At 42.8% G+C, this 20,875-nt stretch overlaps 1 long non-coding RNA gene across 1 annotated transcript in view; it reads left to right on the top strand.

Annotated features, from left to right (window-relative positions):
• Positions 1 to 6,709: 6,709 nt before the first annotated feature.
• LOC114021286 overlaps positions 6,710 to 20,875 on the top strand; it is a 59,054-nt gene continuing 44,888 nt past the window's right edge. The window contains exon 1 of the long non-coding RNA XR_003565909.3: positions 6,710 to 7,394. This is a non-coding gene — a long non-coding RNA (uncharacterized LOC114021286). The remainder of the gene's footprint in view (positions 7,395 to 20,875) is intronic.

Raw genomic sequence — 20,875 nt, 5'->3', positions numbered from 1 at the left:
AGGGTAATATAATGTATTTTGGGATTAAAAGAAAACAGATAACATAGACTAGAAACCTCAATAGATACCTCAATAGATAATCATGTTCTATGTTCCCCCCCACCTCCTAAAATACTCTCCTTTCTACCTGTCTCTCTAGTTGCCTTCCCATTTCCCTTTTGCCTCTAAGCTCCCTGAACAGATTTCCTGTCCTCTCACTCCTTGGTCCTGATCCCCTCCAATCTGGTTTCTCCCTCTTCCACTGAGCTGAAACTGCTCTTAAGGTTTTCATCTACCTTGCCTTGGTCAAGTCTCAGGGCCTCTGTTCCGTGCACATTCTCCTTGTTCTTTCTCCAGACTTTGATAGCATTGAGGCTGCACTCCCTCCTTTTTAAAGTTCTCTTCTCAGTTGGCTTTCATGGCCCTGCCCTCTCTTGATTTTTCTCTTCTCACTGATCTCCTTTAGTAGTTCCTCCTCTTCCCTTTCCCCTGCTCTCTGTGGGATTCCCTCAGGGCTCTCTTCTTGTCCTTTTGTATATCTTAGTCATGGATGATCTCATGCACTCATACAGCATCCACTATTATCTCCACACTGATAGACTCAATCACAGATCTACCTCTCCACATGTGATCTATCTCTGAATGTCTCTCCAGTGTATCATCCTGAATTTCTCACTTTGAACATCTCATTTTGAACTCAAGGTAACCATGACCAAAACCAAGCTTTTAATTTTTCTCCCCAACTCTCCTCTTCGTCCTTTCTTCATTACTTGCCAAAGCTCTATATTAATCCCTCTCCAATGCCGATATAATGGAGAACTACAGAGGTGGGTTGACTCAGATCTATCTTTCCTCACCCTAATTTTCTCTCCCTCACAGAACTCCAGTGCAGTCTGCCCCTCAGGACTATATGCTTGTTGCCTCTATAGGTCTGTCTTTGTGCTGGCCAAATTGTGGGGCAGGGGAGATTGACCATCCAGACAGGAGCAGCCCCCCCCTTGTTGGAAAAGGGATAAATGATACTATCATAAATCACATGCAAGCAGGCAGAGGGACAGCAGCTATATGCTCCAAGGATACCAGTAATGGGCTAACCAGCTGCTTCATTCATCCTGCTGGGATACTGGCTCCTGTTGAAGAAAAGACAGGAGAGAGCAGGGTCATGCCAATGGACACAGAACTATACTTGTCATTTGAGATCATATCCAGTAGTAAGGCAGTAGGTGACATGGAATGCTTTGGACAGACTCTCTCTCACACACACGCGCGCACACACATATATATATATATATATATGCGGGGAAGTAGTGGAAAGAGGTTGTACACTTCTTAACATGCTGTAAGACACAGACACTTCTATACACTCTCCAACAATCCTCTGGCTCATGTGGAAGGTGTTTCCCATAGATACACTCATGTAGGATGGAGTGAATTGCTCTTGAGGGAACACTTAGTGTCCCTGAAGGTTCTCTTTCCAGTCTCAGCCAGGTCAAGTGCTTTGGCTGGAGTTTCCCCCCCATTTGTAGCCTTCCCCAGAGCTCCTGCAGCCATCACACACTATTACCAACCCCAAGCATTCAAAAAAAATATGAGTCAGGTCCCCACAAAATCATGAGATCAGCTTTGAAATCATGAGATTTTTAAATAATACAAGTGGGGTTCTTTTCTTCTGGTTCTGGGCCTTTAGGGTAAGCTCATTTCACTTTGTCAAGCTTTTCCCTGCAGCCACATATGATCAAAAATTACTGTGTTTTAATGGAAGCTGAGATTTTCATGCCAGATCTTGGTCCAGGACCTGGGCCTTTAAGATAAACATCAGATACACAAAACTCATGATAAAATCACAAGAACTGGCAACACTGTAAACATGATCCTGTAGCTCAGTCCACAGCCTCCACTCGTGAGTGGCCCATTGCCAACCTTGTGCTCAGAAAGGAGGCCAATTTCCACCATCGTCATCATAGTTACTTATTGTTCCTGGCAGAGATTCCTTGACCACTTCCTTTGAGAAGCTTCCGGTCTGTTTCCAATTTGGCCAGTACACCCAGAACCACCACATGGAGCATCTGCAGACAAACGGACAGCAGCTGTTACTCCCATCCCCTGAACATCTTTTCAAACTTCCAGTTTGGGTGGAAAAATCCCTGTTTACATATGCTAATAGTAATGATATATGTAAGTCCAACCAGGGGGTGTAGCCACTTCTATGCTTATCTGTTAAAAATGCCACTGCTGATTACTAGATTAGGCACCTCCCCCCTGCATGTGTTTCACTGCTCAGCATTACCTTGGATGGGTGGATACTGTTAAGCACTGATGCAGAGATGCACAAAGCAAGCCATTTACAGGGCACAAGAAGTTTTATTCATCCTGCAAAACCCAGGAACTATGATACAGTAACTCCTCACTTAACGTTGTAGTTATGTTCCTGAAAAATGCAACTTTAAGCAAAATGATGTTAAGTGAATCTAATTTCCCCATAAGAATTAATGTAAATGGGGGAGTTAGGTTCCAGGGAAATTTTTTTCACCAGACAAAAGACTAATTGTATATACACATACACACACAGTATACGTTTTAAAGAAACAATTCAATACTGTACACAGCAATGATGATTGTGAAGCTTGGTTGAGGTGGAGGAGTCAGAGGGTGGGATATTTCCCAGGGAATGCCTTACTGCTAAATGATGAACTAGCAATCAGCTGAGCCCTCAAGGGTTAACCCATTGTTGTTAATGTAGCCTCAGACTCTACAAGACAGCACAAATGGAGAGAGGGGAGACAGCAAGGCAGACAGAGACACACACACCCTGTGTGTGAGTGATAGAGAGAGATGCACGAGGCCCCTTTAAGTATGCTGACCCCACTCTAAGTACATTGCCTTTTTAAGTAGATCAGTAAGTTGAGACAGAAGCTGCTGCTAGGAAGCTCCCTCCCTCCCTGAGCCCTGTCGTGTCCCCATCTGCTCTATGGAAATGGGGTAAGCAGGGTGCAGGGGGAGGGGAACACACTGAGATTAGCCCCCTCTTCCCCCCCCCCCCCCAGCACAGCAAGCTCTGCAGAACAGCTCCAAGGCAGAGGGCAGGAGCAGCACATGGCAGTGGGGGGAGGGACAGCTAAACTGCCCAGCAATTGATAGCCTGCTGGGCGGCTGCTGCACAGGGAACTTAGGTGGGCTGCTGGTCCACCCTGGTTCCAAGCCCTCACCAGCTAGCTCCAAGGGGCTGCTCTTCCTGCAAGCAGTGGACAAAGCAGGCAGCTGCCAAATGACCTGATAAGGAGCATTGTGCAACTTTAAATGCGCATGTTCTCTAATTGATCAGCAACCAAACAACATTAACTGGGTTGAGTTTAAGTGAGGAGTTACTGTACATACAAGTCAGTACATTGTCTATTAATTAGCTATTATATGCACACACACATAAGAGAATTCCTGTAACAGATGCCACACCTAGAGCACTTAGAGCTTGACAGCCATAATTACAGCACAGTAAACAATGATAGCAGAAGTGGATCCCAGCCCCTTATGTGTAAGGGAACCTGCCCCAGAATCCTCATTACTAATTTCATTCTGCTCCAGGTGTTTCCCCAGACTGGGACTGCCATCCTAAGGGAGAACTCATTCTTTTGAACCACATTCTTATAGGAGCACGCAGTGTGAAAAGTGCTTTGTATGCTGTGAAACTCAAGCTTTGTACAGCAATCTGCCAGTACAAACAGTAACAAGGAGCTGGCACTGTTCTTGGAGTATCACGGCTGCCAGCCAAGACTTGCGTCACTGTAAAACAGGAATCAGAGTAGCAGCCGTGTTAGTCTGTATTTGCAAAAAGAAAAGGAGTACTTGTGGCACCTTAGTCTCTAAATTGGTTAGTCTCTAAGGTGCCACAAGTACTCCTTTTCTTTTTGTAAAACAGGAAAAGACTGTCTCAAGCAAGCAAAAGTTGCTGTTTTATTCTTACCTGCATTGCCTGCTTGTGCTCCACATCTGTTGCGTCCAAAATTATGTTATAAACTGGATGGCTATGGGTTGAGTTGAAACTTGATTGAGATTGATAGGTGTGAATGCCTCTTTCAAGTAAGTGTAAGGATTAGCCCCCACCTAGGACAAAAGAAGTATGTGAACCCAGATAGAAGTTTTTTGGGTAGGGGTTTTGTGTGTGAGAGGGAAGGCCGATCACACAGAGATGGATCGACAGACAGCCAGAAGGAGCAGCTGAGAGCACATCTCGCCCTGGAAGAAAGCTGGGGAGAGGCTTTTGGGTCACGGTGTTGGATCATATTAAAGAACTTCTGTATTAAAATCACAAATGAGTTTGATTCCCCATAGTTTAAATTCCAGGGTATTACTAATTAAGAGGTCTCTTGATTTTTGGTACTGTTTCTCTCCCTCTCTGTGTGAAACTTGCAAGCTGCTAATTGTGTTAGTACATCCTAAGACCGAGTCTGTTCTCAAAGCAATACTTTGTAACAACAACTACTCACCCAGAGAGAGACTCAAAGCAATACTTTGTAACAACAGAAACAGCACATAGAGACTCCTCGCCCTTTTGTATTTATCTCACTTTGTTAACAATTGTGATTAAAATAGAGATAGAGGATGTATGTGGATGGATGCTTGGTGTGGATAATAACCGAATGATCAGGGAGGTGCCAGCCTAAGAATCCAGTGTCGATCAGCTGAAGAAGGCGTCAAGTGGAAACAACCAAAGGACCCCCAGAGGGCAGACTGGTATCCACCCAACAGCCTCAAGGATAGGAGAACCAAAGAATAAGACGGAGCAGTTAGGAATGTGCCATCTGCTGATTGATTCAGCAACAGCATGATGAAGCAATTCCCATAGACTGGCATAGGAAGAAATTCCTATAAAAATGGACTCTAGAAACTGAGAACTTTGGGGTCTGATTCTGCAAACCAACTTCCAGGAGCATCAGATGAGCATCTGACAAGGCCCTGCTCCCTCCTCATGTCCAGGCCACCTGGCCAGTGGCTTGGCATGAGCAACTCTAAGGCTGGTAACTATGATAACAACCTTGCAGAACCTGTGTGTGTGTATGAATGAATGTGTGAATAAATATGAAATTGAATGAATGGAATGTTATAGCTATAACTAACTGTTTACTATGATTCTTTCTGTATTCACAATAAATGTGGCATTTTGCGTTTTCCCCTTTAATAAGATCCTGCTGGTTTGTATTTTATTGGTATAACAACAGGTGCAGTCTGAAAAAATGTTCTTGGTGGTGTAAGCAAAAGAAGCCATGTCCTGGTATTCGATTCCTTCTGATTCAGAGACACGGGACTCTGTACATTCTTTGCAAATACGCAAAACTGCACCAAAGAAATACCAATTTCCACTTTCAACCCAGCAAATCCCCAGGGCCCCAAACTTTGACTAGCTGCAAGGGTCAAAAGTGGGCAACAGTTACATAATATGCAGCCATTACAGTCAGTCTTGCATTTGCCAGTGGAATTGGAAGGAGGGATCATTCTACAGGGTTTGGAGTCTGCTCCCCTTCCATTAGACATTGTGCTAACATGACTCTGGTTTCAGATGTCCCACAACAAAGGCAAGAGACAAATGTTAAAGGCTTTAAGCAGCCAGGCCCCTTTTTTAAAAGTCCAAACAGACACTGTTTGTTGTTGTGCACCAGCCATGCAGCATGTATGCATATATGTAGCGCAGTCCTACTATGTTGTTTTGAAGGAGCTGGTGTCAAAGTGAAAGAGGTGGGTGAATGTAAGAGGAAGGAGACAAAAAGTGGTTCTACTAAAGAGCAAGACAAATGGCTGGTGGCATATTTTAAAAAACACTGATTTTCTCTTTAACTTCTCCAGTCAGCCATTGGTAAATTGGCATATCTTTGGATCAGCCAGGACTCCAGTACAGCCACCAGGTTCTCTAGTTCGCTGTTGCCCACCCTCATAATACTGCCATTTTCTTTTAATATCTACACTTACCATTTTCTTGAATAATGTCAGGGCCATGTTATAGGACATTCATTAACTACACTAAAGAGCAAAAACTTTTAGGCAGCAGGCTAAGACCCTGGCTCTTAGGATCTGTCTTAGCGGTACCTCACTTGTGTTAGTGTTGGTCCTATGCAACTGATTTGATAACATTGCCTTCCCCATATATGCCTCTCACCTCCCAATAGAAGCCAGCAGTACAGAGCTGGCATAATGATAAAATTGCATCTTACCATAATAGAGTCATACCCACACCATAAGAACAGGGTCCTTTTGGCAGCTCAACTATCAGAATAATGGGGGAAATATGAGGAAGAAATCCCAAAAATTTCAGGGTCAGTGCAACTTTTTAAAAGGATGACATAAAAACCTGGGTTAATTATCTGCAAGCACAATGGGCCCTAGGGTTTCCAAGCCTCCAAGATTGTCCTGGAGTTTCCAGGTTTAAAAATTAATCTTTAATTAAAGATTATGTCATTTGATGAAACCGCCAGGAATACATCCAACCAAAATTGGCAACCCTAGTGGGCTGCAACTTTTTTTTCCATGTCATGATCCTCTGTTACAACAGAAGGAAGTTTTGGGACTCCCCCTCTTCTAGCCATAAAGGAGAGTCATGACTCTTATGGCTCACAGACTGAGAACCCATGTCTCGCACATTCCTTTATTTGCATCATTTCAGTGGCACAATTATAGGTTCTATTCTTTGTAGAATACAGAAAAATAAAGCTAACAGATATACATTCCTTTATAACGGGAAACACAAAATGGATAAACATCATCATAGGATGCTGTTCTCAGAAAACAGACAACAATCATAAACCTTTTTGAAAATCCCAGTTACATATCCACTGAGGCTCTGGGTCCTCAGCCATCCCTCAGACAATTCCCTGGTTTTTGAAGAAATAAAGAACTGCTTTGATTTTTTTTAAATGTACCAAAATACCCTGTGAAAATGCTTATGGAAAACATTGTGCATGAAACTATTCTCACTCAGAAAGAGACAACTGTGAAAACTCCTGCCATGCAAAGGATCAGAGAATGGGAAAGTAAGGAACAGTACATTGGTAACAAAAGAGGAAGCTGGAAAAGGGAACTTCACAATATAATCTTCTTTTTTTTTTAAGTTTTACAACCTATAACAGTATGGCTTTCCCCACTGGGCTCAAGAGCCTGGGCCTAAGTCAGCCTTGATTACAGGACAAGCCCCATGTGGGTTGCGTCAGGTGCTTCCCATATAAAAAGAGCAGGCAGTAGCAGTGAAAGGGGGAAGTATGGGAGACTGCAGTTCTATTTGTAGAGCTTTTAGGGCATAAGAAGGTTCTTACAGGCCACTGAGTCAGCAGGGGAAAAGCTGAAGAAGCAAGAGTGGGAGAAAGCTCCCCAGGTGTAGGGTGGCCTGGGAGAGACCTTGTCGTGGCAGGAGAGAGCCTATGAAGGCCAACTGGGTGAGTTTTGTGATGTGTTATTTTGGGTTAATCAAGAGAGATGCTGAACTGGGCTTTAAATTTAGAGAGTCAGTATGTACTAGAGGACTCAATAAATTGGACCCGAATAGGGGACTTATTTGAACTGTTTGTGAGGGGGCCCTGAAGACAGGGAAAGCAGAACACAGGTAGGGGGCTCTGGTGTGATCCCTGCCCAGGGGGAGGCACTCGGGTGGTGGCTGCCTGCGCTACATGGTTAGTGGTGACTTTCTGGGAGGGTGGTTAGGATTCATGATTTTTGAACTCTGGTGTTTGGTAAGGCTGGAATTGTGGGGGGGCAACTGATGATGGGAGCAGAGCTGCTGGGAACTTGGTGAATGTGAAAAAGGAGCAGCACACTGGGTGACAAATAGGTGTTGGAAGAAGCCCTCCATATAGGTCTCTTATGCAACTCTGAATTTTTGCTTTGATACCAATTTGAACATAGATCAGAGCAGTCACTAAATTAGGAAGGTAAAAATGTCTTCTTTCTCATTTGTTTGTTATCCTTCTGTTTTTAGACTCTCTTCCTATCACAGTTTATCGGTTTTCCTGGATGATTTTTAACCCTTCTTTATACTATAAAGTTAAGTCAATGTTAATATGTTCACCAGGGAAAGTCCATCAATAATTTGACATTCAGGAAATAGAGAGGAAAACTTTGTAATAAGAGTGATATTCAAAACTCATAAGTCTTTTAAGGACCTGACATATTTCATCAGATTGTATAGTATCTTACTGTGGAGTTATTCGTATCATAGTAAAACACTCTTATGAGAGAGGTGGCAAAATCTGTCCCTGAATACAAAAATCATTGTCTAAGTTCAGAGGCATAATTTGCACTTCTAACTACTGTAAAAATGCAAGTAGGTGGCTGTGTGCTGATGCCTGCTTTCTTGTCTTCATACTCGTGTTTTGGGTATTCAATAGACTTTACTTTATCCCCCGCAGAAATCGGTCAAGCCTTCAAAATTTGCATATGCAAGCCAGGCTCAGCTTTGTGAAAATGTCTTTAGTATTTATATTAGAAACCAAATGATCCTTGAGAAAAGTAGTCAAATTAAATATTTGAAGACTTACCATAGCCACTGTGTAAAGAACTAGCCATGTCCGATGAGCAGATGCTTTCACAAATGGTACCTTCGCATGACTCTCGAGGTTCAGACCAGTCCAGTAAGGGTAGTCACTGCCTGTCCTGTATCATAGCGTGCCTTAAGTGCTCCATTGCTGCAGCTCATGGCCTGGATGCCCACAGCCGTCGGACAAGCATGCAGCTCTGTGAGCATCTGTATGCTGTGCATCCTGTTTCAGCAATTTATCCATAGCTGCCTGCCTCCACCACCCCAGTACCACCCTGCTCTCAGCCAGTCATGGTTACTACTTGCAGGGTGACCCCAGCACACCCCCAGTCCCAACTTTCACTAAAACTGTCTCTGCCCTGACGTGTCCAGCACTTTCCTGAAGCACTCCAGGAAGTCAGGTCCATTGCTCCTTTAAACAGACAAAAACACAGTTCACACTTTAATGGGAGCTAACAATCACTACAATTCAAACACAGCACTGTGTTGGCTTAGATTAAAAGTGAAATACATCTGTTTAATCAAAAAGTTAGTGGCTTTATATGAGTTTGAGTATAAGGGATAAAGACCAAAACATGGTTATAAGCAAACAAAAGTAAAAATATGCTTTCTAATGGCTAAGAGCAACTTAATAAGCTACAGTCTTTGGGAAGAAATCTACCTTGAACAATCTTTCATCTGTGGTTGATTTATTTTTCCTCTCATCCTGATCTTCCACAGAAAGTCAAGATGCTGGCTTCCCTTTTCTCCCTAGGTGAAAGATAAAGTCTCTCTGCTTCTTATCTTCCCCAAAGGTATGTCTTTGTCTCGCTAGTCAGGAAGGACTCCTGGGAATTCAGTCTCCTGTGTGTCATTGGGGTGCAGGAGCCATATTAATTCTCTCACCCTGATCCTGAAATTGAAACCCCCACTGGTTTAGCTCTATGGCTGTTTGCTAATGAAAATTGAGGTAAACCCATATTCCTTTGTCTAGGGCACACTGTTTATCGCCTTTACCTCTGGTCTTAAATATATTCTAGTAACATCAGACAGCAGGAATTCATAACTTTACAAAACCAGTGGTGCTAGAACACTTTTTTTCATAGTGAGTTTCTGCCTTCAGCATCCCATGTACTTTGGTTACTACTTCAAGCCTGGGGGTGTGGCAGCACCCCTAGTTCCAGCACCGATGCACACAACATTAACACCTGCGTTTTATAATGATCAGTGTGTTAGCTTTCATATACCTCATAAGACTTAGTTTGTCCATGGTAGAGTAGTGTGTGAATACATTGATGTTGGTCAATGTGACGAAGTGGGACTGTTCTTAAAGTTTCCTCTGAATAGTGTGGGGGTGCCTCAGTTTCCCCTATGCAGTTCTTAAGTATCTAGGTGGTGGGATAAGAGTGTATGATCATTGCAGAGCCCTAGAGGGCAGGTGTGTGCAGGGGTCTGGACACAGAGAATGGCCAACACCCTGTTTCCTGGCAACTGATGGCCTGGCCCTTCCCCCCTGCAAGGTCAGAGCTAAAGGGTTGGAGAACAAAGGAATCAGGTAACCTCCTGGCCCAGGAAAGGGACAAAGCCCAGAGGAGGAGGGGCTGGGGAGAGTTTCACTTGGGGCTGGCTGGGGACATGGAGAGAAGTGCAGACGTAGTTGTCTGGCTCACTGCCCCCCAGAATGGACCCAGCTGAGGGATCCTGTTCTCTGCACCTACAGGCTCTGTGTTAGACCATGTTCCTGCCGTCTAATAAACAGTCTGTTTTACTGGCTGGCTGAGAGTCACGTCTGACTGCGGAGTTGGGGTGCAGGACCCTCTGGCTTCCCCAGGAGCTCGCCTGGACGGACTTGCTGTGGGAGGCGCACGGAGGGGCAGAGAGGATACTGAACGCTCCAAGGTCAGACCCAGGAAAGTGGAAGATGAGAGCTGTGTGTCCTGCAGACAGTCTGCTCACAGAAAGGAGACTTCCCCAGAGTCCTGACTGGCTTCATAGGGAGCAGTTCCAGAGCATCGCCCGGGGACTCCGTGACAGTCACATATTGCCAAATTCATAGGCTGGAAAACGCATGGCAAGATTGTTCCCACTCTCCAGCCACCTAGCCAATACAATAGGTAAAATCCCCAAATCAAATATTCCTGACTAGACTGTGAACTGAGGCCTCTAACTTATAACTGTATAATCCCCACACTCCAATCAAACATTGGAGCACACATTCTCACTTCCCCTCTTTCTGCACTTTCCCCAGCAATGATGGACATTGCAAATGACACAATCCTGACTAATGTAGTAATTTAGCAGTGTCATGCTCCAGTTTGCTCTATTACTTTTGTCTTTCTTGCAAACACAGTATTTCCTTTCTGATATTCACCGAGTGCATTAGAAGGAGTCCTATTTATTGATAAACTACAAATGTTGATGAAAGGTGTACTTGAGCTGACAGTGTCAAGTATTCCATAAATAATGATTGATAGTGCACAACTAAAATTTCTAATTTTATTAGAAAGCTTGACCAAGAAAGAACACTCCACTTAAACAGGGCCTAGCTACAAAAACATGAGTCTGTTCCTTTAGCAATTTCTCTAAGAAAAGGGTCTTATATAGAGCAGGATAAGTGGCAGCAATTTGGCCTTTTTGCATTTGAAAAGAAATCAGTTTCTCTAGCCCCTTTTTGTTTACATTCAGATGCAAATTTACTCTTACAAACTGTCATTCTGTTTCATGAGGGCTCAGTGAGCAAATTCTTATTGGGATAAACTGAGAACTTCCTAAGGGCTTCATACTCAGTCCTATGGACTGAGAATATCGGGGAGGTTTTGGCTAAAAACCCAAGTGTTCGATATATGAGCTGTCTTAATATGGTGGACTGATGTGTTTGCAGCCTCTGGTAGGAGTACATGGTGCTGCTGTTTGACTAAACTTTTCTTGTTGAGAGATCCCAAAGGGTGACATTGGCCAATTGCTTTTATGCCTTAAGGATCCACTCTCGCTGCTCCCAGCCAATATGGATGTGAGGCATATCACTTTACTACAGTTAAAAGTAACGATTTAGGGACTTTTTCAAAACTGCATGCACACAAGTGGGCACACTTGTGCATGCTGCTAACTAATGGGCATGTTGGAATTTAAATGAGCAATGTGCAGGAGGTTAGACTAGGTCATGATGGTCCCTTCTGAGCTTAAAGTCCGAGTCAAAATGGTAATTTTGCCTAAATAAGGAATGTTTAATTAGGTCAATAACTCTGAATTTTGACTGACCCAGTGACCAGTCTCCAGATCAAAGCTCCAAATATTTCCAAAACAAGCTAATTGTTGAATTAGGAGACATAATTTACTTACATCAACAACGTTTCTAATTTCGAGAACTGGTTTTATTGTTTTATAAAATAGTGGTTTCAATTAGAGCAGATGACTGAGATTTTTTTTCCAAGTTTAGCTTCCATATTCCCCCAAGCATATGCTGCAACTGTAGCCACAAGATGTCTCTTACCTTCACTTCCCTGCAGAGGAGGGAGGGGAGGAACATTTTCAAAACAGGAAGCCATCTTGTAACTTGTGGTTGTATCACCAATTTTGGTCCCAAGGGGGCCATTAGTGTGACCAGGCTAGGAGGCTGTGAGCACCACAGCAGGATGGCAAGGGTTAACCAGAAGCATCTGGAGCCAGTTCTTCTTCCTATGAGTATTCCAGGAAAGGTGAGTCCCTGCTAGGGGACCACCATCCAAGTTTGCCCTGGAAGAAGGCAAACATCCATGACTTTGAGCTTTTGTTCTACTTAGTTTGTTCCTCTTCTGGAACAAGATGGGAACAGGATGGATTTGGTCCAGGAATGAACAAGTTCATCCTGAAACAAGAAGGAAATGGACGACTTGTGGGGGGTTTGTTTTTGTTCAGTCTGCCTGACGGTTTTCCTTTCACTAAAAAGGCATGCATCCAGGAATGTGGTGGGTACATGGAAGAGGAAGTAATTTTGGGAGGGCAGGAGAGTGAAGAGACCTAATCTTACTGCTGCATTGTTACACAGCCTGGTACTAGAATTCTGAAGGGCAACACCATGACATACTTCATTAAGTCAGATTTGTCTATACATGGGTGTGAAGCTTATTTTATCAGATTACCTAGAGCCTTCTTAAAACATGAGTTTAGTAGCTGGAGGCTTCAGTCCCATGGACTTCTAAGCTCCTGGGCTGAAACACCACTGTGCAGAAGCAAAGCTAAAGCAGGGCTCCTCTCCTGCACGTTTCAGAGCTTTGCCAAGCTATAATTAGGAACTTCTCATATCTCCAAGTCAGTGCCACGTTAAAGGACGTAACTCCAAGTTAATAGTGTTGCTGTGGTTTACCAGAGAATAGAAAACCTAGAACTGCTTTATATTGTCTACCCAAAAACATCTTCTGAATGCAGGACTGTAGAGTTACTTTCACTATGTTGGACATTGTTCCTGTTCTGACTGACTCATTTCTCTTAAATGTTAATTTTATATATTTCAAAGCATTCACATGCCTAGGAAAGTCTGTTACTTTGCCAAATTGGGAACGATCAAGGGCTAGTACAGTGTTCTACATGTCTGTGCTATGCTCTGTCGTGGCTCTTGGCTGGGTGAACAAATCGGCTAAATCTGTTTTTATAGAGGCTTGATAATGAGGTGCACTGACTGCAACAGTAGCAAGAAAGGGGAGGGGGAATGAATCTGGCCACTTCAGCATGGAACCTTTTTTTTGGACAAAATCTTACAAACTACAAATAAAAATACTCCTTCGGCCCAAGTTGTCTGAACCATGTGCACAACGTGTGTGCTGGGAAAAGTAAACCCAAGCTCACATAATTAGTAGGCAAACTTCGCCAGTTGCTAACAAATCTCCAATTAATATATTGCATTGCAGTTAAACCCTGCAGTAGACAAACAACAGAGTGACACTTTGTTTGACACACCAACAATAAAAACAGGTTTACCTTAATAGGTTCACCAGTGCAGCATTGTTCATTAGACACTGGGGGACAGAGCTACTTCCACTAATGGAGTTGTTCATCAGGCCTTCACAGGCAGATAAGAACCAATGGTGCAAAAAAGCTCACTCACACTTTGTACTAAAAGCACATACATTGGATTCCTCCCTTCTCATCTTCTGTCAACCTGTACACTCAGGGAAGGACACTTGGAATGCACCTTCCTCTCATGTACATCTCCACTTTTTCAACCTGAAACAAGAAATAGGACATGAGGAGCAGGGAATTATTGTAGGTTCTGTGGACTGTTCCTCCCTTCAAGGAAAGACTCTATGGCAATAAGCTGCAATCTCAGGATAACTAGCCCCTGGAACAATTTACTAAGGGTTATGATGGATTCTTCATCACTTGCAGTCTCTAAATCAGGACTGGATATTTCTAAAAGAGATGGTGTAGTGTAACCACTCGCTATAGCCTTAATACAGGAATTATTTGGTTAAAATAACCTGGCATGTGTCATCTAGGAGGTCAGACTAGGTGATCCTACTGGTCCCTTGTAGCCTAAAAAACTATAGTAGAACCCCATTGCTCCTGGGGCCTCTTATGCAGCAGTGGCCACCCCTATTTCCTTTCTGGGCCACTCCCCCTCTCCATCAGGCCCCATTTCACAGTTGAAGAAACTTTGCTTAAACCCATTCTACACCTCAGACCCCATCACTTGCCTCATAAATCCTATGTGTGCTGTGATTGAATAGGTGGTTCTACGTGTACAACTTACAAACTCTGGTCAATATCCTCCAATTATTGGCTTATGGACACTCTCTGTATAGGGATCTAGCTTTGCTCACAGGACATGCAGCTAGTACGTTCCAAATTGAGGACAACAGGGAAAGTACTTAAGCTTAAATGATGGTGCTTAGGACTCAGTGACCCTGTGTGGCTATAAACCCCTTGGAACCATGGATGAGGTCAACCTTAGAATAAAACTGGTCTCCCTACCCCTCTGTAAGGAGGGGGAAAGGCAGGAGCAATGGACAAACCACCAAACACAAAGAGAGCAGACAGGTAAGTAGGCGGGGTTTAAATAAAGAATCATACAGGTGAGCTGCTAGAGGCCTCCATATTCCAGCCCCCCCATCAGACCCTAGAGCAAATGTCCTCTAGTCTAGACAACCGTAGGCACTCTGACCCCAGTCCAAAAAATGCCTTGGAGTGGTGAGGAAACATGGACATGGATGTAGATTTTTTTTTTTTGTATGATCTGTACACTTCTGCTTTATATGATTTTAAAAAAGCAAATGGGTTAGACACAGTTTGCACAAAATTCTGTGTTTTGAAAGTTTGACCACTCCTATGGAATGTGGTAATAGTCCAGCCACAAACTAAAGTCAGGGGAAAGCTAGCAGAGGGTGGGTTGATTGAGGGTGGGGGGCTTCAAAACAGATCTCCTTTGCAATAGAACTGGCCACTCTGCCGCCATGAAGGTTGGAGATAGCTGCATGACTGATCTTTGCTTCATCCACTCTTATTTCTGGCTTGGTCTATGCATAGAAAACTAACCGGCCTTGCTGCATCACTCAGGGCTGTGCAAAATTTCATGAGGGAAGTGCTGTGGTTAGGGCAACCTAACACCCACAGTAGATGCAGCAATGTCCATGAAAGTATTCTTCTATCAACCTAGCTACTGTATCTGTGACAACTGGATTAACCACACTGGTGGGGGAAGGGACCCGTCAAAGTATCTACACTGCTGTAGCAGCTGCAGTGAAGACAAATGCAGAGCAAGTCCACTGAGCCTTCGTGTGCCTCCTCAAACTGCACTTCTTCCAAAATACCAAGTGGCCCTAAAGGTGGCTGCAGATGATGTGTTAACTATCAAGTGACTCAGTCATGAATACAAAATATGCTAAATTCAAAATAAAAGTATAAAAGCAAATGAAAATATGCCTCTGTCATAACACTACTGTAAAAACAAAACACTTCCTTAATGTCACATCTTGCTTACTTTGTTTTTTCACCTCATATTCCCTTTTTCCTAGTTATCTAAACTATAAGTTCTAATGGGCAAAAACCTTGTTGTCTTAACTATCTGTGAAGTGCCTAGCACAGCTGTGCAAATTAACTTAGAGCTAAGAACTTTCTCACCTTATGCATCTCTCTGCATCTGTACTGTGCAGCATCATGTCTACACCAATAAATGAAAGTGAAATGTAATGCTGTCAGCTATTTAGCCTGAAAAAGGAAACTTTGTGTGTGTAAAAAAGCAAGTTCATAACAGCCTTAGCTCAGAACAAGCACCCACGTGAATAGGTTAGCCTTTCCTTTAGACAGCTAGGCGGCTGATCTTGAGACACTGGGATAAGGTAATCAGCAGATAATGGTCCCATCTTCAGGGCATAGCTTCAAAGGCTGAGCTTTTTCATAACCAAAGGTGGGGAATTGACATTCACCTCCCCCTCAAGATTTCCTAGGCAAATAACTGGACGCTGTTTCATTTGGCCCTCCATTCATTGTAGTCCTTGGAAGTTCATAATACTTCCCTTCACATCATGTCCCCCTTGCACATTATTGTGGACTGGGATTGTCACATGCAATCCCAACCCACAATAATACATAACCTCTATATTTAATACAATGAACTCAAAAGATACTTATTGAATTAAGTATAAGTTTTTTCAAGAATATTTATGGCAACTGCCATATCATTAATATCTTAGAAAAAGGCTCTTTTTTTAATGATCCCCAAAAGAGAAGTTAGACCCAGAAAGGACTGGAGAACGTTTAATGCTGCTGAATAACTTCCAATTCTAATAGTTTTCCAGTGGGAACAACAGAGTATGGAGGGAAAAAAACAATGTCAGAAGAGTGATAGCCATGACATCATCAAAGAAAACTAAATGAGTCACGGTGAAAATATTGTGATTTTTTTTTTTTTTTGGAAGTCTGCAAATACAACAGACTAAGATTACCATGAGTGCTAAAGTGTTTTCTTTTAGTGGTAGCTGAGTGCCTATGTGGATTTCAAACAGAAAAGAAGCAGTCAAGTACAGTAACAAGTTTCTAACTCTTTGGGAGCCTTTTGCAAATACTTTATGCTGGACAAACACAAATTATGTTTTCCCACACACAAAGGGAAAGAAGCCATTTTCAGGGTGAATGACCTAATTTCAATTAAGGAAAAACAGAGCCCAAAACTGGTCTTCATGAAAGAGAACAGTGGCAGGGATTCAGTAGAGTTGATGTAAAGTGGCCAAAAAAGCAGCAATAAGGCCTTCCTTGAAATGTCCCAGCCTATGGGTCTTTTCTAGCAGGTATAACCCACCATAGTCAGTACCCCAAAGAAGACACTACATTGGGGGAGTGACTACCTGGGAAAACATTCTAGACCTGGTTACTGGATATTTCTCCTGAAACATAAGAAAATGAAAAAAGTCTAATGTTTTAATTCAAGTGGTCATTCATTTGGTCTTAGCTGGTTTGGGCATATGTAGCGCTTCCCATGCTTCAAATTAAATCTTGAAGAATTTGGTCTAACCAGCAAAACACAAATTAAGATAGCAGAATATCTGTGGTGTGACACAGAGGCCCATTGGTGTCAGCAACTCTTGTCAGGCTAGACATATTCTCTACACCTAACACTGTTATAATCTGTATCTAAAAGATATCATGTATGCTGTCATATACAAACTAATAACATGTTGGCCCCAAATATCATTGTGTAGGATACGTACAAAGTTGTAAATATGTGCTAGAATTATATTCTTAAAATATGTCTGGCAAGCAGCACATAAGTCCAGTCTGCCCTGGACAACGGAATGTGAGTTTGCTTGTCTGACCGGCCTGGTCATCAGGCGGACAATGAAGGTAAGCTTACGTACGATAAACAAAGCCATCAAGGTAACAAGCAGTGGAGAAGACAGCACAGCCTCTGCACCCTACCAAGAAAGAGAAACTTTGTCAGTGCTTACTTTTCAAAGGATACATTTCAAAGGTTTACTGGGCTATAAAATGAAGGGGAGAGAACCCCATTGTTACCCATTAGTGGTCAGATACAAGAGCCCAGGGCTCTTGTACATCTGAGAAAAGGGGATCCTTCAGCCAAGGAGGCTGAAGTCTCTGGGAACTGAACAGAGATGAGAAATCTGCTTAGGCAAGGATTGCAACTTGCTGAAATGAAGTTTTAGTCTTACAAGTGTAGTTTTAATTTTGTTTGTAACTTTTCTACTTCTTGTATTTGGTGTCCCTTAAAGCTATGACTTTTTGTTTAAACAACTTGTTTTACTTCAAATCAATTCAGTGCTGTGTTGACATACGAGTGATTGTCGAACTCTAGTTAAATTTATGAGCTGGAGCATACTGACTCTTTAAAGGAGCAAGGAATGTAATAACTTCCATGAGTGCTCCAGGAGAGCACTGGACACCACTGAGACAGACTGTTTGCAGGAAATTCAGAATGGGGAGGAGCTGGGATCACTCTGCAGAAAGTAATTGGGCAGTGGACGCAATGGGGTGCTCTGCATGCATGTCTACAGGCTGTTGGTGTCAGGGCTGTGAGCAGAGGTGAAAATAAGCCAGTCCGGTCCAGTATGGCGTTCCGGCAAGAGCCGGTATGCTGTGCAGGACCAGACCAGCTTCCCCAGACTGGTGATTTAAAGGGCCAGGGGCTCCCTGCAGCGGCGAGAGCCCCAGGCCCTTTAAATTGCCCCTGAGCCTAAGGGCTCCCAGCCACCTCAGCAGCTGGTAGCTCAGGGGGTGATTTAAAGAGCCCAGGACTCCGGCTGCCGCTACTGAAGCTGGAGCCCCAGGGCCTTTAAATCTTAATTTAAAGGGCCTGGGTAGTTAAAGGCCCTGCCTCTTTTGATTGAGGCCCTGCCTCTTCCGTCTTTTGATTGAGGCCACACCCCCTGCTCAGGACTCTGACATACTGGTAAATCCTTTAAGTTACTTTCACTCCTGGCTGTGAGCCACAGTAGCATAGCATTTAAGGCACCCAGAGTTACAGGGCAGGCAGTGTCTGGGCTGAATCCCAAAACATCACATGCAGCCATGACAAATATCAGTTCACATGAGAATCTGCTTCTGCCCATGAAATGCTGCTGCTCTTTTCTTGCTGAGCTCTTCTGAAAAGTCTGGGGGGAAATCTTCATCTCGTTCTGTCTGTGCTTGCTAGGATTGCCTAGGTTTCAAAAATAAGGGACTGTTTTCTTAGCACTCCTGCCCCATGTCTCCTCACGATTTTATTATCATTAATAAAAAGTGATACTCGCCTCCATTCGCCATGGGTATTTCTTGCTGCTTTTTCAGCACTCAGCAACTCCCAATATTGTTGTACAGAGATGGGGAAAAAATCAGGGACGTCCCTTGTAATGAGGGGCTGTTGGCAACTCTACTGCTTTCCCACCTTCTTGGAAATATTTACAATTAGTAGTTTATCATTAAATTTCAGCATCTAAAATAGTAAGCCCTGGGTTTTAGAGCTGGTTGAGAAATAGTTTTTCCTAGTGAAAGTGTTCCAAAATACTTAGGAAAAACTGGAGTAACACTTCTTGCAGCCAGCTTTATTGGTACAGCCAAAGGGGTGGAGTAGTCCAGAAAGAGACTCGGCATTTTGTAGTTGCACCAGTGGCCCGCCGGCTAAGAGAGATTTTTGTCTTTATCTGTGAGATTTGGGCTTAGTGGGTTATATTGAGCTTAATGTTACATTAAATAAACAGCACAGCAAGGACTGGAAACTGCCACGATCCTCTATGCACTCTTTTGTCACCATTTCCAATTTGCCGCAGTGCTTCTCTCAAAATGTTCGCAATAGTATCTCTTTTCACCATGCAGCAGTAGCAGAGTGGTCAATAGCAGCAGCCAACAGTACCGGCAACATGATTTGTGCAAAACGAACACTTTAACATTTTTATTGGGGATTAATTTATTCTATAAGTGCACTGAGGAATACACTATTGCTTTCTCTAAACAGCTCAAAAATGATCAGTGCTGCAGGTTCTTTTGCATTTGGTTTAAAAGGATGCAGGAAAGTCACTAAATCGACGATCAGCTGCGGGAAAGTTGTTGTTGCAGCAGCAGCAGGAAGGATTCTATGTTGTAATAAATGTTGAGCTATTGGCATTTCTATTATGAAATATATGATGTCTGTTTGCCTTACAATTACCATATTCTCCTAACTCTTGTCTCATGTATCCTCACCCACACGGAGATAAGTTTGGCTAAGGAACTTAGGATGCTCTGTTTTCATGCCCTTCATGTTTGGAGGTAGGCTGGGAGAAGACCAGGTGTTAAGCATGCTGAATCTTTATCTCCTGATGCTTTTCCATTGAACTGTTCTATGTAGCTTTTCTCTCCCAACTGCATAGTAGAAAGACAGAAGCCTGGAATTCTTTGTTCTTTTAAGTAGGTTATCAGTTTAGGAGGCTAAAATGATTTAAAAGTCTCTACTTGTGATACAGAGCTCTTAGCTAGCCTGGTATATGGTTTCAGATTTAAAATTTTTATTAAAGCTAATGTTAAAATTATATAATACACAGGCTGAAAAGAGTGTCTGTACATCTCTGATTAGATTATCCACTAATGCAAAGTTTGTTTAAAAACTCATAAAATACATAATCTGCAATAAGCCAAATTTAGATAAATTTAACTTTGCAGTTTAGGTATATAGTATCGATACAGTTTAGAATCCAATTACTCGGGTACATCACTCATGAAAAGTTACACAGAGAGTTGGTTGTAGAAAGCAAATATAGGAATGAGTGTAAATTGTCCTTCAGTAATTGGACATTTAGGATATACTCCATCTGAGAAGTATATCAGTTACTTTCTGATTTTGCTTCTCATTTGCACATTCCATATTATTTCAGGGCTCCTTTATCACAGCACGATGATGCTGACCAGCTCAATCCTTTTTCCAATTCAGTCGCACCTTTTTATTTGAAAGCCACTTTTCTTTTGCTCTTTCTGACAATATGATGGTGATCATCTCCCCTAATCTCAAGGCTATTGCATCAAGAATTTCCTGGCAAGGCTGCAGAAATGCTATTTACTGGTAAATGAAATACCCAGAGACTAATGGTTTTATCCTGTATAGAAGTAAGAAAAGAATACTCTCCCAAGTACTTGGGAAAGACCTGCAGGAGAATAGGAATGATAGAACAAAATGAACAGAGAAGCCATTTCAAGAATACATTTCACACTACAAAAGTTTCCCCCTCTCCCATTCTCGTGGTTTTAGTGGTTAATGTCAGGACTGGATCAGGCAGTATAGGTAACGGTTACTCATTATGACCAGTCACTCTATACCTATACTACCTGATCTAATCCTCTGAAAAAAGCTGTTTATAAATTTTAGAGTATAATATAGACTTATTTATAGACTCACTAGTCTAATACTTAAGTTTTCATTGTCACAGACCTGGGATGCATTTTAATACCATCTGATGGTGGTTTGGCATATAT

This window comes from Chelonia mydas, chromosome 4 (assembly GCF_015237465.2).
Source record: "Chelonia mydas isolate rCheMyd1 chromosome 4, rCheMyd1.pri.v2, whole genome shotgun sequence".
Classification (NCBI taxonomy): domain Eukaryota; kingdom Metazoa; phylum Chordata; order Testudines; family Cheloniidae; genus Chelonia; species Chelonia mydas.
The sequence above is the reverse complement of the archived record's forward strand: the minus strand, read 5'-3'. Positions and strand labels throughout refer to the sequence as shown.